At 42.6% G+C, this 8,308-nt stretch overlaps 1 pseudogene; it reads left to right on the top strand.

The window, feature by feature from the left end:
- Positions 1-3,994: 3,994 nt before the first annotated feature.
- LOC142841603 (SH2B adapter protein 1 pseudogene) lies at positions 3,995-7,461 on the top strand (annotated as a pseudogene).
- The last annotated feature ends 847 nt before the right edge of the window (positions 7,462-8,308 follow it).

Genomic DNA, 8,308 nt, shown 5'->3' with positions numbered 1-8,308 from the left:
GAGAGTATCATTAGAAAGAGAAACAAGGAAGAGGAGGAGCAAGAGAGGACAAGGAGAAGATGACATCTGGGCCTAGCCACCCATCCACTCATCCAGCCACGAAGTAAACCTGAAAGTAAGATATACAAAAGTAAAAACAGGGAAAAGTCCAGAGACAAGAGGTAGTTGGAATAATTTAAGTTAATAAAACCTATCATGAAACAAGTCAAGCTAAGGTCAGGCTTTTATAAATAAGAAAAAGCCTCCATGCGTGATTTATTTTGGAGCTGGGTGGTGGGTCCCTCAAAAAGTCGAGAATAAACATCACACAACACTCAACAATATCCCATTATGTGCATTACAGAAAAGGGGAAACAGTTTCATTTCTTGGTGTTTTGCCTTTTATTTCTTTTTCTCTTTTTCTATAACTCAAATTTTGAGTAGCATATTCAATAAAAGTAGTGAAAATAGACAACTTTATCATTACTTATTTTTAAATGTAAATGCTTTTAGCTTTCCCTAGATCCATGTGATATTGTTTATAGGTTTGTGATCAGTAACCCTTATTATATTGAGATACTCCTTGTATACCCAGTTTCTTTGAGATATGCATCATGGAAAGATACAATGTTTTTAAAGCACCTTTGGTTGCTGAGAGTTTAATTCTTAAATTTATTTGTGTTCAGCATTATGTTTATGGATTTGCATCAATTCAATATGCCTTACATGTCAAGAATAAAACCAACATTATAATCATGAATGGAAACACGTTGTTGATTCCATTTAGTCACTGAATAGACTGTTTATTACCAAATTATTTGTCTACTAGCTGACTATTTATCTATCTTAGCCTTCCTGAAATATGACATGTCTTGACAGAGAGCACCTACTACATAAGATGCAGGTTAAGATATCTCTGTGGCACACACTGAGTTGATCTGAGGAAGGAGATGGGGCCTGGGCCACAGCAGGTCTGTGGCTTACAGCCTTCTTCAGAAACTATCTCTGAGAAGACTGGGAAACTCTTGTCACATCACAGCTGTCACTTGTCATTCCCTAGCCATAGTGGCTTATTTTGCTTTTTATCTCATGTCTCTTGGCTCAGTAGACATGAACTCCTCCCTAGCCATGTTAATAAGTACTGTTAAGTTCACTGACCCTGATCATAGAAGTTTACCTTAAAAATAACACCAAAAATAACAACTCTTTGTCAAGTTATGGACCAAAGGGCTGCTAAAATAATTCTCTACAACCCAGTCTGTTGCCAAAACTATAGACTGCACTTCACAAGCACATAACAAGGCCCCATCACTGAAGATAACACCTAGAAAACTCATTGTGATGTCAAATCAGTGCCTACATAAAGCCCCCGCCCCTACCTAAGATTCCAGCATCTTAGGTGAAATACTCTGCATGCTCTCAAAATAGAAACACCAAGCCAGCTACAAACCCTTTGATTTATAATGTTGTACTGCCTTCAAGACGCACTAGGGCAATGGTGACACAAAGCCTGTGGGAGTAACTAACCAAAATTTGGTTTGATTCAAGGCCCACTCCATGTGATGGAATCCATATCCAACATTGCTTGGGTGACCAATAACCTGAGACTAGATATCCCAGAGACATAAGGTAAAGCCAAATACTACTGGTCTAAAAGAGGGAAAAGTTAGTGATGACTTCTAATGATATTCTGCAACACTCATAGATCAGTGTCTTATTCATCCATCATCAGAGAAGCTTCGTCCTGCAGAAGACTGAAACAAATATAGAGATTCAGAGCCAGACATTACACAGATAGTGAAAGATCTCTGAACACCGTGCCTGAATGTGATTTCCATTAAATCCTTTCTATCAGAGCTCAAAAAAAAAATCCTGTGGAGGAGAGTTTTATAGGAATGTAAAAGCCAGAGGGGATGGAGGACACCAAGAAAACAAACACCTCTAAATCAACATAACTAAATCTTAAATTAACTCACAGAGACTAGAACAGCATAAATAAGTTCTACATGGATCTGCCCCAGGTCTTTTTATATATATATATATGTTTCTAAGGGATTCCTGAATGTGTTAATGTGTTAATCAGTAGGTTTCTGTTTATTATTCTTTTTCTTGGGTTGTCCTTTTCCTCACTTTTGTTTGCTTTGTCCAATTTTGATGTGGTAGTTTTTGTTATATCAAAACTTTTATTTATATTTTTATTATTCATTTTTATTTAGATTGTTTATAGAATACAATCTAGAAGTCTTAGAAGCCTTCTTAGAAACCTTCTCTTTTTAAATGAGAGACAGAAAGGGAACTGATACAGGGAGCAAATGTAAGAAAGGACTGTTTGGAATAGCAAAAGGGAAACAATAATCAGAATACATTATATAAGAAAAATCCATTTTCAATAAAAGTAAAAATAAAATAAAATTTACACCATAAAGATACACATGTTTAAAATATCATCTATCAAGACTTACCACAGGGCAGGGAACCTTGACAGCTCTTTGGACTGGAAAGGGAGGGGGAGAGGAGTGGGGGGAAGGGGAGAGGGGTGGGAGGAGGGGGAGAAGAGTGGGAGGAGGGGGAGAAGAGTGGGAGGAGGGGGAGGGAAATGGGAGGCTGGGAGGAGGTGGAAATTTGTTTTTTTTTCTTTTCTTTATTCTCCTTTTATCAATAAAAAAATTTAAAAAAAATAAAAGAAATAAAATTTCAAAAAAAAAAAGATTTATGTGGGGTGCCAGTCCCATAAATCTCTCCGAATTCAGAAGGATCATTACAGCTAGCGAAAACTGACTAAAAGGTATGTGAGGATGAACAAATCAGCACAAACATGTTTCCTACTCATGCCTCTTTATCCTTCAAAAAAGTTCCCTCCAATGCTCTATGTTCTTTCTGTCTCTCCCTCTTCTTCTCCCTCTCCCTCTCTCTCTCATAGTTCTCTCAATGTTCTCCTGAAGTTCTTTCAATCCCACAACGTTTTTAGTTTATATACCCACACAGACATAATTAACAATTTTCTGGTTATAACAAGGATACCACCAAGCATGCATTTCACAGGGCCCAAAATGCAGATAAGATAGATAAGCAGGCACTTGTAAGGTTGCATATGTCTCAAAGGGGGTGTGGCTGTGAAGCACATAGGCATATCTGACAAGGGTAAATTAGAAGGGGCTATGATTTGTAGGAGGGGAGAGATGGAGTTTGTATATTAACTACATTTTTGTGATCAGTTAAGCAAGAAGTTTGTAATTCATAAATGTAGAAAAAGAGGGAAGAAAAACACAACAGTGCTGATACACTCTGTGAATGTCAGCTTCCTTCCACAGCAGCTAGTAACACGGTGTTGTGGTAACCATGGCAAGCATAGTATGTTGTGGGAGGAAAGCAATGATGCTTATTTTGCACTGGCGTTTTGTTAGCTGAATTAAAGTGGATGGAATCTCTTAGCTCTAGAGATAACATCTAATGTGATCTAAAGGTAACATCTAAAGGAAAAATTGTAATAGTATAAAATCTAAAGCCTGGCAATTCCAACCTCCAGGCCAAGCAGCAGTTTTGTTCCCACTGGCACCAGAGTGAGAAGAATTTCTTTTCTCTGGGACCTTTCCAAAAAATCAAGGCATCTAATATACATTCTATATATCAACATGAAAAGTCATCTAGTATATAACAATACACAAGGAACGTATGCCCAATAATTGGTTAATACACTGCTAGTGTTATTTAAGACGAATCTAACTATGCAAAAGGGAGTACTATGGCTTCACAGGGCTTTTACAGAAGTGACAACAACTATTCAAAAGGCAGGTTCCCAAAGCTTTGCAAGTTGGGTGTTTTCCTAGAGAGTGTCAGCTGTACTCTCACTGTATAATGCTTGGACCACAACATCTCCCCTTTTCTTGTTTAATAAATGCAGCATGTTTTTATATCTCGCAGCAATGAATAATGTGGTTAATTAAAAGTCTGAGGATGACTGGAAGAATAATAATGATTTTGAAATTAATAACCAATTATCTATACTGATGGCACAATGAGTAGCAAAATTGGCCAAGACAACTTATCAGGGGACCAAAAGCACGGTAACTAATGATGCATACTCCTAGCCAATCACAGCACGCCAGCAGTGAGCACCAGCTTCAAAAGGACCAACCAGAAACGTTCTTGCGGTAGTTTAATTTTCTTAACCTCATAAAAACTCCTGACCTTTTTTACAATAAAGAGCTTCTGCATTGGAATCTCCAGGACTTTATGTCATGGCCTCCACATCTTCTCATCCCCTGCAACCTGGGAAACAGGGATCACAGGACAGTCAGCAGCAACAAGCCTGCAAAAACTACACCTGGCACCAGACCTGGATGGACCCTTTCCTTTTGCTCTCTTTTTTTGGTCCTCCTTACCCTCTTTGGGGCATTTTTCTTTCTTGTTTGCTGCTGTCCCCATCCTGATTCTCTGCTGGCATCTTGAGTTCACCCTCTTTGGCTGTTTTTCGTGAGTTGACCCCTATTTTCATTTTCTAAGCCCTTAGTGAGTGGGGGCTTCATTTCCTATCCCTACAGTTCCTTTTCTTTCCCATCTTTGGCATCCTGGTTAGGAACTGTTCATCATGACTTGGTTTGTCCCTGTACCTCCACACAAGGGTTGATCACCCAGGAGGTAGAACACCAATAAAGGACCCTCCAACAGGTCCTTTTTCTCCTGGAGACACTGTGTGAGCATACAACTGCAGCCTAACAAACTGAAGAAGTCCTTCACTATAAGCAGCACACTGGGTCTGCAAACATTACTTTCCCATTCCCTTCAGTTCTTGTCCTCACATGGAATCCCTCACAGCCTGAGAACAACTGATGACTTTTGCTTGGGGCCACTCTCAGAGATTGTCTGAAGGCTCTCTTGCTTTATAGGGAGTCCCGACTGCTCTTCGGATTGTGGACTGTTGGACTTCCTCTTCTAGTCTCTCTTCTCAACTAATCCGGTTACATGATCACCAGTTAAGAGCCATCAGGGTGTCAGTCAGTCTCTTAATTCATGGAAAGGCTTTGGCCATTTGACTGTGGTTGAATTCCCTTTCCTTTCTGGGGTTGGAACACTCTCCTCAGACAGCGGCTACCTCCACTAGCTTGACCCTGGAGCTGAACATGGGGACCGAGATGAAGTTGTTGCTACTCACTCATATCTTCTAGTCATTTTCTTCCTTGCTGCCACTCCTCACATACTCCTCCTGGGGCCCATCATGAATGGTGTCCTGATGTGGGAGTCCCCTCTGTATTCTGTGAATATGTTTTATTAACAATTAATTAAAAAGCTGCTTTCAGCCAGTGGATTAGCAGAGTAAATCCAGGTAGAAAATTAGAATGGAGATGTAGAGAGAGAAGAGGAGGAGTCAAAGAGCTACCATGTAGCTGCCTAAGAAGACAGACGCCCTGGAACCTTGCCAGTAAACTAAGAGCATCATGGTAATACATAGAATAGTGGAAATGGGTTAGTTTAAGATGTTAGAGCTAACTAGAAATATACTTAAGTTATTGGCCAAACATTATTGTAATTAATACAATTTCTGTGTGATTGTTTTGGGTCTGGGCGACCAGGAATTGAGCAAGCAACCTCGGTGTACAGTGCTCCTTCCCCGGATGATGGGGCTTCTCTTCTCCACCAGCACTGCCATCACCCTCTCCCCCAAGTTAGCCAGAGTTCTGTGAGCCGCATGCAAGAGCTGCTACCCTGGATTTTGCCCACTGTTTTTTGCCAATATCTGACCTTCCACCCACAATATGCAGAGCCTGGAGCAGAAACTGCCTTTTCTGGCAGTTTTGCTGAGTTATTCCTGCAGCACTTTGGAACTGAGGTGGCCCGGGCCTTGGGCTCTCTCTCTCCAACTGTCTTGGTCCCACTGAACCCTGGTGTGGAGTTTGCATCACCACATGACTTGTCCCTTGACAGCTGCAGGGTGGGCAGGGCCCTGTCTGTGTTGTATCTATTTCCATTTTCCAAGCACTTAGCTGGTTCCTTCCTTCGTCAGTCTCTTCCTCATCTGCTATGTACTCAACACTGAACTTCAAGAAACAGTGTGTTGCTCAATCAGGAGTTCTGTCTGAGGCATGCTGCAGTGGCAAATGGCTATTGACGCTTCATCCCCAGCTGGGCCTCTGGAGACCACACCAGATCCCCCAGTCCTAGGTGGAAAGAGAAACTCCAGCTCCTCTGGTGGTGCTGGGACAGTTAGTTGGTAAGGGATTTCCTAGTGATGGCACATCCCCTGGGGAGAGATGAACTCACCACTTTGAGAGGCTGATACTGAGTCGTGGTAGGGAAACCTTGAAAGACAGAGCAGGAATGGTACCGAGAGAAGAGCTGCTCAGTTTTATGGGGTCTGAAGAGGCTGCCCCTGACCCAGCAGGAGTGGATTGTGGAGGAGAGGTGGCTGGGCTGACCTCAGTGGCAAATTGTTGCCTACTTGTCCAAAGTGAAAGAGGAGGAAGTTGCCTGGAGTTCTTCATACTACCCAAGGCATCCCAGCCCTGACTCAGTATTCCTTGTCCTATTATCACTGATGTTCGCACAACCACGGCCCTAGAGATGCTTGACAGGGATAACATGTTTGTGGTTAAGGTAGAAGGCCCTTCAGAGTACAATCTGGAGACAACTGATACACTTCATGAGAAGGCCTGGGTGTCTGACATCCAGGAGTGCCTAAGTCCAGGATCCTGCCCTACTATCAGCCCCTGTATCATGACCCTTCCTCTGACCCCTAGGACTTCCTTCCTCACAAAGGATAACACAGACAGCCTGGAGTTGTCCAACCTGAATCATTCAGAGTCTGCCCAGCCAGGATCTGCTGCTGAGATCCAGCAAGAGTAATGATCACTTGTTGCAAGGGGCTTATGGGAGTCCTGACCGGCCATCAGCATCCTTCTCCCCTAGTTCTGCCTCCATTGCTGCCTCCCACTTTGGCTCAATGGAACTGCTTCCTCCGGAATTGCCCCCTTGCACTTCCATTGAAGAAGGGGCACCAGCATGAACAGTTAATCACCTCTTAAGCTCCCCTCTCCTGAATACTCCAGAAGCAGCCACAGGAACATTCTTGTTCCAGGGGTAGTCAGAGGGCACTGAAGGGTATCAGTCCCTCTCAGGAGATCCTTGGTTCCATGGCATGTTCTCTCGACTCAAAGCTGCCCAGTTAGTGCTGGAAGGAGGCACCGGCTCCAATAGTGTCTTCCTAGTATGTCAGAGTGAGACAAGATGTGGTAAATATGTCCTCACTTTCAACTTCCTGTAAAGGTCCTAGCACCTGCGTTTGTCATGAATGAGGAGGGTCAGTGTCAGGTCTAAAATGTGTGGTTCCAGTCCATTTTCGAAATGTTTGAACACTTCCAAATGTATCCCATCCCTGTAGAGTCTGAAGGCTCCAGGGATGTTGTCCTTGTCAGCCATGTGTCCTCCCAGTGGCAACAAGGCCAGGATCTGGCTGAGAGCCATGCAGGGGTATGGGAGCACGGCTAGTACTACCCTAATTCTCATTATTTTGAGCAAGTACTCAGACAATGGGTCTTGCAGCTTCAAACTGATTACAATTGGTACTCCGTGTTGAAGGCAGTCCTTGACCCCCAGTTTTCCTTTAGTGGCACTCTGCTTATGATGATGCAGCAGAGAACCAAACCCATGTAAATTTGCTATTTGAACTTAATTTCACCCTCCACATGCTTACTGGCCTTGGACAATAAATACACTGACACCATATGGCAATCCATAATTGACCTGCATGCCTATTTCAACAAGTGTCCAGCCTAGCCTTCAAGTTCCTCAAACTTTGTACACCCCAGGATAGTGTAGCCTATTTCCACAATCTGGTCCAGCTGAACACTTGTTGAAATAGGTTTCACAGAACAAAAACAATAATTATATTGGCACACACTCCTAGCCAATCACAACACACCAGCAGTGACTGCCAGTTTCAAAAGGACCAACCAGAAACATTCCTGCAGTAGCTTAATTTCCCAAATCCCATAAAACCCCCAACCTTTTTACAATAAAGAGCCTCTGCATTGGAATCTCCCAGAGTCTGTGTTGTTGCCTCCGTGTCTTCTCACTCCTTGCGCCCCCCAAAAAAATACAGGGATAGCAAAACAGGCAGCAGTAACAAGTCCACCACACTAGAGTCTGATAGCATATACATTATAGTATCATAGGCAGAATTTCTACAATCAGTTATAGAACATTTTTAAAAGCCAGTCCAACCCTTGGGCTATAGTTTTCAGTATGGCAGAGGGGTGTAGAGATCACTCATGGTTGCTTCCTGCTGCTGTGGGATAAAGTTGGAGGTCTTGTCTTGAATACTGGAATACAGTGG

This window comes from Microtus pennsylvanicus, chromosome X (assembly GCF_037038515.1).
Source record: "Microtus pennsylvanicus isolate mMicPen1 chromosome X, mMicPen1.hap1, whole genome shotgun sequence".
NCBI classification, from domain to species: Eukaryota; Metazoa; Chordata; class Mammalia; order Rodentia; family Cricetidae; genus Microtus; species Microtus pennsylvanicus.
Note: the sequence above shows the minus strand (reverse complement) of the source record. Positions and strands in the feature narration are given on the sequence as shown.